This window comes from Rhinopithecus roxellana, chromosome 11 (assembly GCF_007565055.1).
Source record: "Rhinopithecus roxellana isolate Shanxi Qingling chromosome 11, ASM756505v1, whole genome shotgun sequence".
NCBI classification, from domain to species: Eukaryota; Metazoa; Chordata; class Mammalia; order Primates; family Cercopithecidae; genus Rhinopithecus; species Rhinopithecus roxellana.
In genome coordinates this window covers 61,407,857-61,421,048 of record NC_044559.1, presented here as the reverse complement: position 1 = coordinate 61,421,048, position 13,192 = coordinate 61,407,857, and the positions used below count along the sequence as shown (strand labels likewise).

At 37.1% G+C, this 13,192-nt stretch overlaps 1 protein-coding gene across 2 annotated transcripts in view; it reads right to left on the bottom strand.

Annotated features, from left to right (window-relative positions):
- Positions 1 to 12,392, bottom strand: part of A1CF (APOBEC1 complementation factor) — an 85,620-nt gene extending 73,228 nt beyond the window's left edge. For both annotated transcript variants that reach the window (XM_010373535.1, XM_010373536.1), the window contains exon 1: positions 12,301 to 12,392. The gene's annotated coding sequence lies outside the window, so the exon portion shown is untranslated. The remainder of the gene's footprint in view (positions 1 to 12,300) is intronic.
- Between the last annotated feature and the right edge of the window lie 800 nt (positions 12,393 to 13,192).

Sequence of the window (13,192 nt, the reverse complement as noted above, 5' to 3'; positions counted from 1 at the left end):
ATCTATGGCTAAAGAAGTTTCTGAATCCATCTGACATGTATATTGAACTTTTAAGATAAGATATTAAATGTTGTAAAGGAGTAATGCTGATACAATTTCTAAATAAATTGTTATTTTTGCAAGGATGTATAGGGCTAGCTGATGTTTGATTACTGTTTGTTGAGGTTTAAAATCTATATACCACCCTATTTGGAATCATTCTGAGTCCTAAGTAGAGTAACTTAAGATAACAAAACCTAAGATACTGGAAAAATTGCACTGTAGTGAAAATATCTATAGAGAAAAGAAAAACTGTATCAGAGAAAAAAAGTACCATAGGAACCACTGTCTTAGAGTTTATCAGAGAAAAAGAACAAGCAAATATATAATAAACAAATGATTATTTTATTATAATTTTAATATATGTTTGTGTATATATGTGTTTATCTGTGTATATGCACATACGCACACACACCAGTATTAAATCAGGGCATTAAAACATGCAAGGAGTAGAGGAGGCATGTTTTCCCAATTTTTAAAAAACTACGTCAAATCAGAAATCATATACAAGCTCATTAAAGGAATAATGTCACCTTAACTCTTAGGAAAGTTAAGCATATTAATCTGGCCAACAGATCATCAGATCATCATTTTTGCAAAACAATCCTGACATCTAGAAATTTCTTTTGTTTTGTTTGAGGAAAAAGTAATTTCAAATAGTTGGAACAATTTACTTTCATTTAAAAACTTGTTTAAAATTGTATAATTTATGATCCAATAGAAACACATCTTGCTTTTTAGCATATTCTCATTAAGTGGATTTTATAAAGGTACATTTTATCTGTTTAGAAAGACATTTTTCCACTGGTTTAAAATGCCCTTTAAATATCAATGAGAAGCACTTTAAATCCCTAGGATTTAGTTTGAACTATAAATTACACAAGGAAATACCAGAAGAGGAAGCATTCACCTATGCACCTGTGCACATCTTGTCAAAATAGCACGAGATTTAACTGCAAGCGTTCTTAAATTTTAGCAAATAATGTTCATTCCATTAAATCTCTCCTTCCTCTTTTTTATCCCATGCCCTCAAAACTTCACTGTAATCTGCTCCAACAGAGGTTGTGTCCAGTTTGAGTAAATCCCTTAACTGTTACTTGCAATAACTTGCTTTAAACCCTTATTCTTAAAATATTGTACCACTATTAAAACATACTCCCAATTGGCATTAAAAGATCACTTAAGAACAGCCATAGCAGAGCCAGGTGCTGAGAGCTATGACATACAGAATCTGTGCACAAAAACCGGGCTCCCTGCCTGGACTCATGGTAGAATCACCTGTGCTTAGGCATCATCTTCCCCACCCCTGGAAGGATTCTGATTCAGCTGGTTTGGAATGGGGCCCAGGAAATGATAGATTTTAAAGCTTCTCAGGTGATAACAATATGCAGTTGCATCTAGAACAGCTGACTTAAGCTCTAACTTATACATGTTACAGGTCAAACAAAACAATTGAGAGTAATTGAATTTATTCCACCTGCCAAATAAATGGGCCATATACTCACATAAAAAATCTAATTAAAAAGAAAAAGACAACACGAGAAAGGTAGAAATTAGATAGCAGGAGAAAAGAATAATTCAAAATTTTCTCTAGTAATTGTTTTGTCTATGTTTTCATCATTTCTAATGAGTAAATGTTCTCCTAGTTGTTAGTATTTATAAATAAAAACCTTGAACTACCTTAAACAATCTGACTCTTAGTAGATTCTGGCTCAAATGATTTCTTTCAACTTAGTTTTGGTGAGGACTAGCCAATAAGATATTTATATGACCACTGCATGCATACAACTAATACTTGTGTGGTTCTATGTATGGAAAGGAAGCAAAAGCTGTGGGGTAGAAAAAGGACAGAGAGCAAGGAAAGCTCTTAAGAGAAAGGAGCAGATGTAGGAAAGTTGAGTCAGGTGAATAATGAAGAGCCTGAGCAGTTCTGTGAATTGCTATGAATTCTAACTCTGAAGTCCTAACAGTCTCTTTATCCAGAGCAATCTTCAATATAGGCATCTCATGAAGCCTAGATCTTAACATGTTTTCTGCTTTCGGTACATATGTATCCTTACCTGTTGCCCCCTCTACACTCCTAGCTCTATTTCCCACCCCATCTTCCATTATTGGACTTAACCTGAGCTCGGCTAAAGTGTAGAGTGAAAGAAACGTCACTGCTTACTACCCTGTAGGCATGGCATATCTGTTCTACACACCACTGGAAGATCAATCTCCCTAAAATATTCCTCTAGTATTCTCCTGCCTTAAATCCTTCACTGGACCCATCACTAACTAGAAAGAAACAGTTCAGCCCCTTAGCCTGACATTCAGTGCCTGCCATGACCTGGTCCTAACTTGACTTTCCTGATTTTCTTTCAGTGCAAGTCTGGAGCTATTCCATGCTCAAGTCCATCAGGTCTCCTAGGCACACCAGTTGCTTTTTATTTTATCTAGGTGCCTTTGTCCTTGTTTCCCATTTCCCACATGCCTAGAATTCCCATTATTCTTTCTATAATTTCCCTGGCTAAGCCAAATTCATGTCTATTCCATTAGGTCTCGCGTATATGTGATTGTGTGTATGTATAGATGTATAAGGGTACTAGCACACATGTGCAGACATGAATATGTATATATACACAGGGGTGAATAAACTCTGAGAGGTCAGTGTTTGCAGCACAACATCACACAAGAGACCTTTGTATATGCCTCTTTCCTTTTGTCACTGCTCTGCCTCCAATACTCTCTTATAAATTTTCCAGCCTGTGCTCAACTTGGACAAGCTTATCAGAAACTCAGAAACAGGAATACTCATAAATGTCCTGTCCTTGTCAACATTGAAGATTGAAAGATGAATGATAGATTTTTTCACCCCAAAAAGATCTTGGAAAATTTTAACAGCAGATGCAATGTGAGTGGGCCTCATCCAATCAACCGAAGACCTGAATAAAACATAAAAACTGAGTAAGAGGGAGCTCGGCCTGCATGACAGAGCAGTGACATTGGCCTTTCCTGATCTTTGGACTTGAAATATTGGCTCTTCTTGCATCTCTAACCTGATGGCTTCTGGACTGGAACTTATATCATTGACTTTTCTGGGTTTCAAACCTTTGGACTTGGGCTGGAACTATGCATGGGCTCCCCTGAATCTCCAGCTTGCTTATGCAAATCTTGGGACTTCTGCTTCTATAATTGCATGAGCCAATCCCATAGAATAAATCTCTTTATTTGTATTTATATGTGTAGTATTACATATTTATACATATATTTACATAATTTATATTTTTATATGTTTTATGCATTTATAAATTTATTGCCTATATATACATATATTATGTTTTTTCTAGAGAATGCTAATACATACACATAACTCTGTCTTTGTGCTGTTATTGTTCTAGTACCTGTAAGATCTGACTACTACAGGTGACTGTTGTGGTGTCTTTATTCAGTTATGATACTCAGCTATTCCCAAAATGCCTGACTTCTAGAAGATTCCTGGGAAACAGAGTTGGCAGAATTTAGAAATTATAGAATGGCATGGACTAATGAGAAAAGTAGAATGTCTTTGTATATATGTTTAATTTTTAAGTTGTCTTATGAATCGGTAAAGCAGTAATCATGGCATACAATGTAGATATTCTTCAGCTTAAAAGCAGTTGATTATTCGATAGTCCTGGTACCAATGATTTGCGTGGTATATTATAGAGACCTAATGAGCTGTGTGTGCTCTATTTCATTCATTCTTCTTCTAGTGTTAGGTTTCTCCCTCTCTTTTTAGCCTGAGACTCTGACCTTCTGAACTTAGTTGCTGCATCTGGTTTTCTCGACAATTTGGAGAAGTTTAAGTTGAAAACTCAATTTTCACCAAGTCTGTCAACCACCGACTAATGGAATATATTTGATCTCTGATTGAAGCTTAAAAAAATCCATCTAAAGCTCTGTGTTATGGTGGCACAGAAGCAATCTGACACTTGTAAGGAAAGATAGCCTTATGTTTCTATTTTAAAAGCCATATTATATTTGTTCTGATTTTATACTAATTTTCATGCATCATCATAAGTGGCTTTGAGTACTGATCTTTTCTTTCATAACGATGAAAATGATAAAGTCTTAGAGATTTGCTTTCTGGTGTGAGGATCTGTATTTCTCTTTTGCTTCCTCTGATAATTACCCAGGTTCCTTCAAATCATTCTGTACTAATTTAGAAGACCCTGTCTGTGATAGGGAGTGTCTCTGTCTTAGAAAAAAAACTGAAAGAGGGCCAGGTGCCTGTAATCCCAGCACTTTGGGAGGCTGAGGCAGGAGGATCATGAGGTCAGGAGTTCAAGACCATCCTGGCTAACACAGCAAAACTCTGTCTCTACTAAAAATACAAAAAATTAGCCAGGCGTGATGGTACACGCTTATAGTCCCAACTACTCAAGAGGCTGAGGCAGGAGAATTGCTTGAACTGGGGAAGCAGAGGTTGCAGTGAGCCGAGATTGCACCACTGCACTCCAGCCTGGGAGATGGAGTGAGACTCTTAAAAAAAAAAAAGAAAAGAAAAGAAAAGAAACACTACAAGAAAATTATGGAGAGACTGTTTCAAATTTCCACTGCAAGCCAGTGATGGGGATAGAGTTAATTTCTAAGCTCATTCTACTCTAAAAAGCACTCTACATTTTTACCTCATGGCCTCTTTCTCATCTATTTTCCTCTAGTAAAGCAGTTTGTAATCAACATAGAAATATGATAAGAGTTATAGCTAAATGGCTAAAGTTTATGCACACTTGCTTAGTATTACTCTAAGCACTTTATAATTTCTGATCTAATTATTAAAACAACCCTGACTTTACAGAAGAGGAAATAGTCACAGAGTTCAGTAATTTGCCTAGAGTTAAACTGTAGCAAGTGGTGGAGCCAGAATTTGTATCCAAGCATTCTGGGTCCAGAGCCTTCTGCTTTAACATGTAATTTATCTCTCACTCTGCTATGCCAACAACACAGGTCAGAGCTTTGGATCCTTGGGTTTTAGGAAATCCTTTGCAATTCTGAGTTACTAAATTATTATAGAAAGGATTTAACTTTACAGCTGTTTTTAAATGTCAGAGAAAACTAAGAGTTTCCAGGCATTATATGTTTTTCTCTTAAAATATCTTAAGGGTTCATATAATGGCATTTCCTGCATGATGTTAATTCAAGTCAATGCACCTGTTAAATATCTGTGAAATAATGAGAAAACTAGACATGGATGAATTAGTATCTTGCAAGTGTGATACTCAAATGACTTTATTGACAAAATTCTCTAATAAGTTAATTCCTTAAAGATCGGACAAATACCTGCTACTCATGTCCCTTATATCACCCCCAAGTTACTTGTGACACTTCCTCCCTGGACCATCTGCTCTTGACATCTTCTCTTCCCCATCATCAAAACTTGCTTCCCACAAGTCTTTGCCAGGCTAGTTAGTCTGTTAAGCGGTTTTAGTCTCTATCTCTCACACCCTACATCCCAACTGATTTGTATTTTAACAAAACTTATGGAAACAAACTCTTATTCTAAATGAATAACTCTATTCAGGTTGGTGGAGCTGCTATTTGGGGGCATCTGAGTCTCAATTTAAAGTTCTAAATTAGGTCAGTTTAAATATGGGGCTCCCTTAGCAGATACAGACCTAGCAGCCCAATTATTTTTTCCATGGGGAAAACGGTATGTCCTCCAGGTAGGAGGTGCTGTGTCCTCTTCAGACACTAACAGAATTTGAGTGTAAGGCAACCAAGTCATTTATGACAATTACTTTGTATTTTTAGCAATGTCTCCGTGGTTTATCCTGTCACTATGTTCATGGTGCCTGTATTAGCCCGTTCTCACATCACTATAAAGGAATACCTGAGACTGGATAATTTATAAAGAAAAGAGGTTTAATTGACTCACAATTCTGCATGGCTGGGGAGGCCTCAGGAAACTCACAATCATGGTGGAAGGCAAAGGGGAAGCAAGCTTGGGCCTTCTTACATGACAGCAGGAAAGAGAAGTAGCGTGTTCAGGAGGAAAGTCGAACACTTACAAAACCACCAGATCTCATGAGAATTCACTCATTATCATGAAAAAAGCTGGGGGAACCACCCCCATAATCCTATCACTTCCCAGCAGGTTCTTTCCTACAGGTCTAAGGATTGCAGTTCAAGATGAGATTTGGGTGGGGACAAAAAGCTAAACCATATCCATGCCTGTGTCTGCATGTATTTCCTCTGTGATGTGGGCCTCTCAGTGTCTCCAAGTCACAGAATGGGTCTCCTTAGTTAAAGGGTACGTCTCTGGCTACGTCAGTTCATGAGTCTGGGCACAGCAAGGAAGGTGAGACTTGGAGTGAATGGAGTATTCCTCTGTAACCACAGGGGTTCTAGTAATTCATCTCTCAGAATTTTCATAGAGAATCAGCCTGAATTAGACATGCTATACAGTGGGAAGTGGTACAATGGAAAAGTCCCCCCTGAGGGTTCGGGTTCTGCCCTTGGGTTGTCATTCTAACAAAAACCTAACTTGGGGAAGCCAACTTGCTTTTCTCTGTCAAATAAAGGATCTCAAAAGTTTTCTTCTAGTTCTAAGCCTCGATGCTTCCCAGTGTTCCATTTGTCCTTTGTTCGCAAGGTGGCCTGTGCCAGACTGCCTGGAGCCCCTCCTACACCACTTACTAGTGGTGTGACCTGGGGCAAGTTTCTCTGTGTCCCTAAGCCGTAGTTGCTTTACGGGAAAAATGGAGTAGCAATAGTACCCATTCCATAGAGTGATGGAGGATTAAATGAGTTAACCTATGTGCCTGGCATGTGGCAGGATGTAACAGGATGCAAGGGCTTTTATTAACATCATCGTTATCATCATCATAGAGTGCCAATTATAATTAGTTGGTAATAAATACATGAATGGCGAGGGGTTGTTAGGGATCTTCAGAAAAGAAGGTTAGAAAGAGGATTCCTGAGATGAACATCTATATGTGTCAACACACTTTTCTCCCCATGGAACCAGATTTTGATTTCTGACTTCCATTGCAAAAAGTCAGAGGCATTAGGGTTTAATTACACCTAATAATTTAAAGTACTATTTAGTTCATGCTGAAAGCCCCAGCTGGAAAGATAAGCACTAAGCAAAATCCCAATAGAAGAGCTGGATAGAAGAATACTAAAATCAATAGAAATAAAAAATTTCATTTGTACACAATGCTTTGCCAGTCCCCTGCCAGGCAGGTAGGAGATTTTATAAACCTCTGTTCCTTTATATCTTTCATTGTGTTAGTTACAGCATCTGGATTGGGTTATAATTACATCTTTTTAGGGCTATTTTCTTCTAGGTCCCATATGGGAGTGGTTCTTCTCTCACCTTCCGCATGATCCCATATGTCCGCTCTTCACTGTTTTCATTTACCTCTTTTCCTTTCTTCCTTTCTTTTCTTTTCTTTTTTTTTTTTTTTGAGATTGAGTCTCACTCTGTTGCCCAGGCTGGAGTGCAATGGCATGATCTAGGTTCACTGCAACCTCTGCCTACCGGGTTCAAGCGATTCTCCTGCCTCAGCCTCCCGGGTAGCTGGGATTATAGGCACCCACCACCACGCCTGGCTAATTTTTGTATTTTTCTAGAGACAGGGTTTCACCATATTAGCCTGACCTCAGGTGATCTGCCGACCTTGGCCTCCCAAAGTGCTGGAATTACAGGCATGAGCCACTGCGCCTGTCCTCATCTAACCTCTTAATTGATAGACACATTAATGTCCAGTGAAGATGTTGAAGGCCCACTACCTAATCATCATTGTGCTACATAAACAGAGTTGGGCTTATAAATGTTAGGTGGGAGCATCTTTCAGTTAATCAGATTTGTACAATTGGAATGGTGAATATTGACACAGTTACCTTGAAGAAACTAGACATACTGAATTGACATCAACTATGAAGAAATTTGCCATTAAAAATCTATATAAGTACTATATGAAAAGCTTTATAAACTAGAATATCCTATAGAAATAAGGTATTGTTGTAGTTAGTTCTACTACTTCAACCTAGTGATTTTTAAATCAACTGGGCATCCTAAAGCAATGATTATTTTTTAATTGCTGGAGGAAGGGAAGGCATCACTACATCATTACAAGTGAGATTTTATAGAATTACAAACCAATCTGCTCACTTAGACATTCTGTCTGCCTACATTGTCATGAGCTAATTCTCTTTAGTCATATTATGTCTGGAGCAGAGCATTGCACCTAACTGTGCAAATCAGAGGGATGTATCTTATATCCTCATTAATATTTCCCTCTTAATATTACCAGGGACCAATTCCATTGAATAAACAAACTTGGAAAATGTTCTCCATGTGATTAATACATATATGCATAAAACTCCACATATAAATCTATACAGGAAAAATATCTTAGCTTACATTTGTTTAAAAGAAATCAAATTAGAGCTCTCAAGATACCAGCATGTTTTAGTCAAGACAATAATTTTTTTACAAAAGGACATGTTTTAATTTTTGGATTGCATCAATAAAAAATATCCAATACAAAATTTTAGTTTATCAAATTAAAAATTCTAAGTGGTCATTAAAACTGATAACCTAGGATGCACGTGGTGGCTCACACCTGTAATCCCAGCACTTTGGGAGGCCAAGGCAAGCAGATCATGAGGTCAGGAGTTCGAGACCAGTCTGGCCAACATAATGAAACCTCGTCTCTACTAAAAATACAAAAATTAGTTGGTCATGGTGGTGTGCACCTGTAATCCCAGCTACTCGGGAGGCTGAGGCAGTAGAATCACTTGAACCCAGGAGGCGGAGGTTCTGATGAGCTGAGATTGCACCACTGCACTCCAGCCTAGGCAACAGAACGATATTGCATCTCAAACAAACAACAACGACAAAAAACTGATAACCTAGTTGGAGTAGATTTGATGAAATAAAGCAATGAACTAGCTTTCCTGGTTGAATCAGCAGCAAACATTTGTTAATAACTCTTTGGATTTTACAGGATCAGGCCAAGGAGCAGATGGGATACAGATTTCTAATATGGAATGTCACCGCAAGGGTGCTGCTCCTTTTCCAGATGCTTTTCCTGGGGGCAGTTGGATTGTGAGAGCTGCACTTTGCAGGAGCCTGGTTACTGTTTCTGTGAATAAGATAAAATAGTGTTTATCCTCTGTCGATCAATACTGTCTTGTTTGAACTTATTGAGTCATTTTAGAGACACATAAGGCAATGAAAACCATTGTGCAATAGTACCCACAGTACTACTCAGCTTTCTAAGGGATGACAATATTTGAAAAGACAGTTTCTGAAACAAATTTTTAACATCAACTGCCTCCATGATGAAGTAAGCATGCCCCGTGTCAGGGTGTACCATGGGTTTGGGTGAAAAGGTGTTGGGGTTTTATAACTAAGAGTTTTCTTCAGCAATAATCTCTAAAATAAAAATATGCTCTGTGTGTGTGCTTTAATACTGAAAAAAATGACAGACTGACTTGCTCTGAATAAATGGAATAGTGCTACTATTTGTGACTCATCAAAATTTTTTTATGTACAGTTTATGATTTCAACTTTATTAGTATTGTTTTGACAAACAAGGCCTAAGAGGTATACTTGGGCAATTTTAGAAAATTTTTCTGGAGGTTGTTACAAATAGGAAAGTGAAAAGGGAAGTGGGATTTTTGCTGAATTCTTAAGCACCCGGGACCACATTTCTCTCCTTTGCTTTATCATCTAATTTAACCTTCACAAAATACTGTGGGTCAGATCTTACCCCCATTTCACATTTGAGGAATCTGAGATTCAGAGGAGTCAAACAATATGCCCAAGGTCACAAATCTAGGGAGTTCTGCAATAGGCGTTTCCACTTAGCTGTGTCGAGGCAAAAAGCCTAGTGTTCTTTCTGTAATTAATTTTAAAAGTTTCTCAGATAGGCATAGTCCTATTTGGTGGAAGCAGACTAGACTCTAAAGTCCTTTAGATTTTTCAATTGTGATGATTTCAATTGATTCTCATTGTTATGAATGCTGGACATGGGCTATAAAAGCAATTTGTTCTTTCTTGTCCTGTATTCTGATAAATACCAATTTTGAGAGATATTGATAGATGTTCCTGAAAGAAGATGTTCTGTTGTAAATTAAGCCCAGGAAGCAAAACATTGCCTACTCTCTTAGATAATTGTGATAAATGACAATATTTGCATGTGTCATGAGTCCCCCTGCTTGAGGGTGTGATATAATGGTTACATGTTTGGGCTCTGGATGAGACCGCCAGACAAAGGAGCCTGGCTCTGCCACTTGCTAACTGAGTAGCTGAACCTGTTAGGTAACTTGTCTGTGCCTCCATTTTCCCATTTATAAACTGTTATAATAGTATCTACACCATAGAGTTGTTCTAAGAATAACATCAGATAATGCATGGAGAGAACTTAGAAGTAGACCCACTTGGACACAGGAAGGGGAACATCACACACTGGGTCCTATTTTGGGGAGGTGGGAGCGGGGAGGGATAGCATTAGGAGATATACCTAATGTAAATGATGAGTTGATGGGTGCAGCACACCAACATGGCACATGTATACATATGTAACAAACCTGCACGTTGTGCACATGTACCCTAGAACTTAAAGTATAATAATAAAACAACAACAAAAACAAACAAAAAGAAAAAACAAAAACAAAACAAAAGAAAAAAAAAGAAGTAGACCTGATAATACAGTACTTCATAGATACTTGCTATCATTATTACTCAAAACACTCATGTGGTAACAAGACCTGCTATAACTTTTCTAACACCATTTCCTCAACTTACTTGACAATGGAGTCACTTTTCTTTTGAGCCACATTCATTAACATCCACTGAATATAGTGCCGGAAATGTTGATATTTGAAATAACATAAAACCAGGTTGGTATTAGTGCAGTAGAAAATAAGAACTAAGTATTTATAGTGTTTTAATATCCATTATGTCATTTTATAATGTTTGCCCACAACAATATTTCTTTTCCTTGCCAGCTGTCTTCTTTTTTCCCTTAAAATCGATAAATAGTAAAACGGAACAGTAAAATGTTAAGAGTTGTCTAAGATGGGCAGAGTCAATGTTATTCCAGAAAGTATGAACCTTATAAGTCATTTGTCTCTTTTTCTGTATTTAGCAGGGCAAAACCTTACTGCTTTGACAAATAGGTGATATCACTGTCATTTCCAGACCTATGCTCCCATTGCATGCTCCATAGCACACATTATAAAGAAAGTTTCAGAGCAGATCAACACATTTTTTGAAGCTCCTAAATTATAACTAGAGCTGAATTTACCAAAATATGCTCTACAGAACACTAACCCTGCACAATGTGCAAATAATGCTATGTTCTTCATCGTCTTGGAGAATTACAATACATATCTGAAAATTCCTATAGTAAATAAACTCGTTTAGTTTGGAATCCATTCTTCTTGGAACTTACATAGGTAATCATGACAAAAAGAGAGTTTAGGGGGCTTCTGGTAGAAACGGGATATTTTTGGTAAATGTCCAGATTGATTTCTTTCTTTAAATACCATTATATTCTGGTTGTGAATAATGTTTTTAGAGTACAGAAAAAAATGTGAAAATACATCCACCTCAGCACAGTTGCCCAAATTGTGGAAACAATATAATAATTAGCCATTCCAAGATTGAGATATAACACACTGAAAACCAGTCATTTTCCATAATATTTTCTGGGCCGGAATCAGAAGTGAATAGTTTAAACATTCCTTTGGTTAGCAAGATAATGGCAGGGAAAATCACAAGAGTTTACCAAGACTTTCTTTTTTATGGTGGTAGTAGCTCAGGAGATAATCGAATACATGAAGTCTAAAGTATGATAGGAATTACGACCTACACACAGAACTGAAAATCTGCCGGTGATGTTAAAACTGTTTCTTTTGTTAATTACATTTCTGTTTCTCAGGGTCCTAGGATCTGGACAGGCACTCAACCACAACTCTCCCTGCTGTCTGATTAGAGCTAAATAAACTTCTCACAACATTGGCTCCACTTTTGAACCCTCCGTGGTAAGTCTACAGAAATTTATTAAATCCTGGCAGCTATCTCATTTTGAGATTATATAATAATTCCAATCTATTCTTTTGCTTTCTGGTTGTTTCATTTGTCTAAAAACAAGCTAGATAATTCCTTGAATTAGGCTCGATAATAGAAGAAGGTAAAAGCTGTTTTTACTGCATTCTCACTGATACCACAATGCACAGTCCCACAGAGTTGAAATAGAAAAAAGCAAAACACATGGATCATACCTGAGTAATTTCAGAGATCCCCACCCGGAAAAGGTTTCCTTGATTATGGCGAATTCAACGTGTTACTCAGGTTATGCTCTAATCGTCATATCAAACTCCAAAGGTTCAGTGGCTTTAGGTTTGGTTTACAATTCCTGGGAGTTAAACTTTAACTCACCCTGTCTCTTGCATCCATGCAGCCCTTTGACCAGATAATTGGGTCACTACAGCCCAGATATAATCTACTAAAACTATCTTTGCTATTTGTTTACAAAATTAAAATAAATATTGTAAAAATATTGGGGTAAATATTATTTTGAAGATATTTTATTGACTTATACGATATATTTAAAAAGTAAAACTCACTGCAATTTGGTACCTAAGCTTTTCTTTATGTTAGTTCCTTTGTTTTTTACTATGCCAAAGTGATATTATGGCTAAGGTAATTTAGGAGAATATTTCTTTGTTTTACACTTTTTATATCACTGTATTACACGGAGTAAAGTATAGAGTTTTAGGTCAAGTACATTGATAAATGCTGGCGTATAAACAGAAAACACACGAAGCATTTATAAAACAAAGTAGATAGATTTAGGCCAGATCAGGTTGGGGAAAGCATACTTCTTTGTATACAAGCTGCTCATTTAGATTTTAAGAGGGGGCCACTCTGTGAGAAGCACAATAATCAGCTACAAACTGGGGTTATATGATAGCTGATGCTATTGTTCATTGCCTGAAATCTCAGTGCTAACTGAGTTTCTTGAAAAATAGAGAAATGGTATTTTCAGAAATACAAACTCTATACTCTAAGTTCTCTGGTAAGAGCTGTAGTCTACACAAGAAATCCCTAAGGGTAATAAAGCCTACTTTTAAAAAAGGAAGAAGAACCAAAACCTTCCTAATTTTGAGTAAG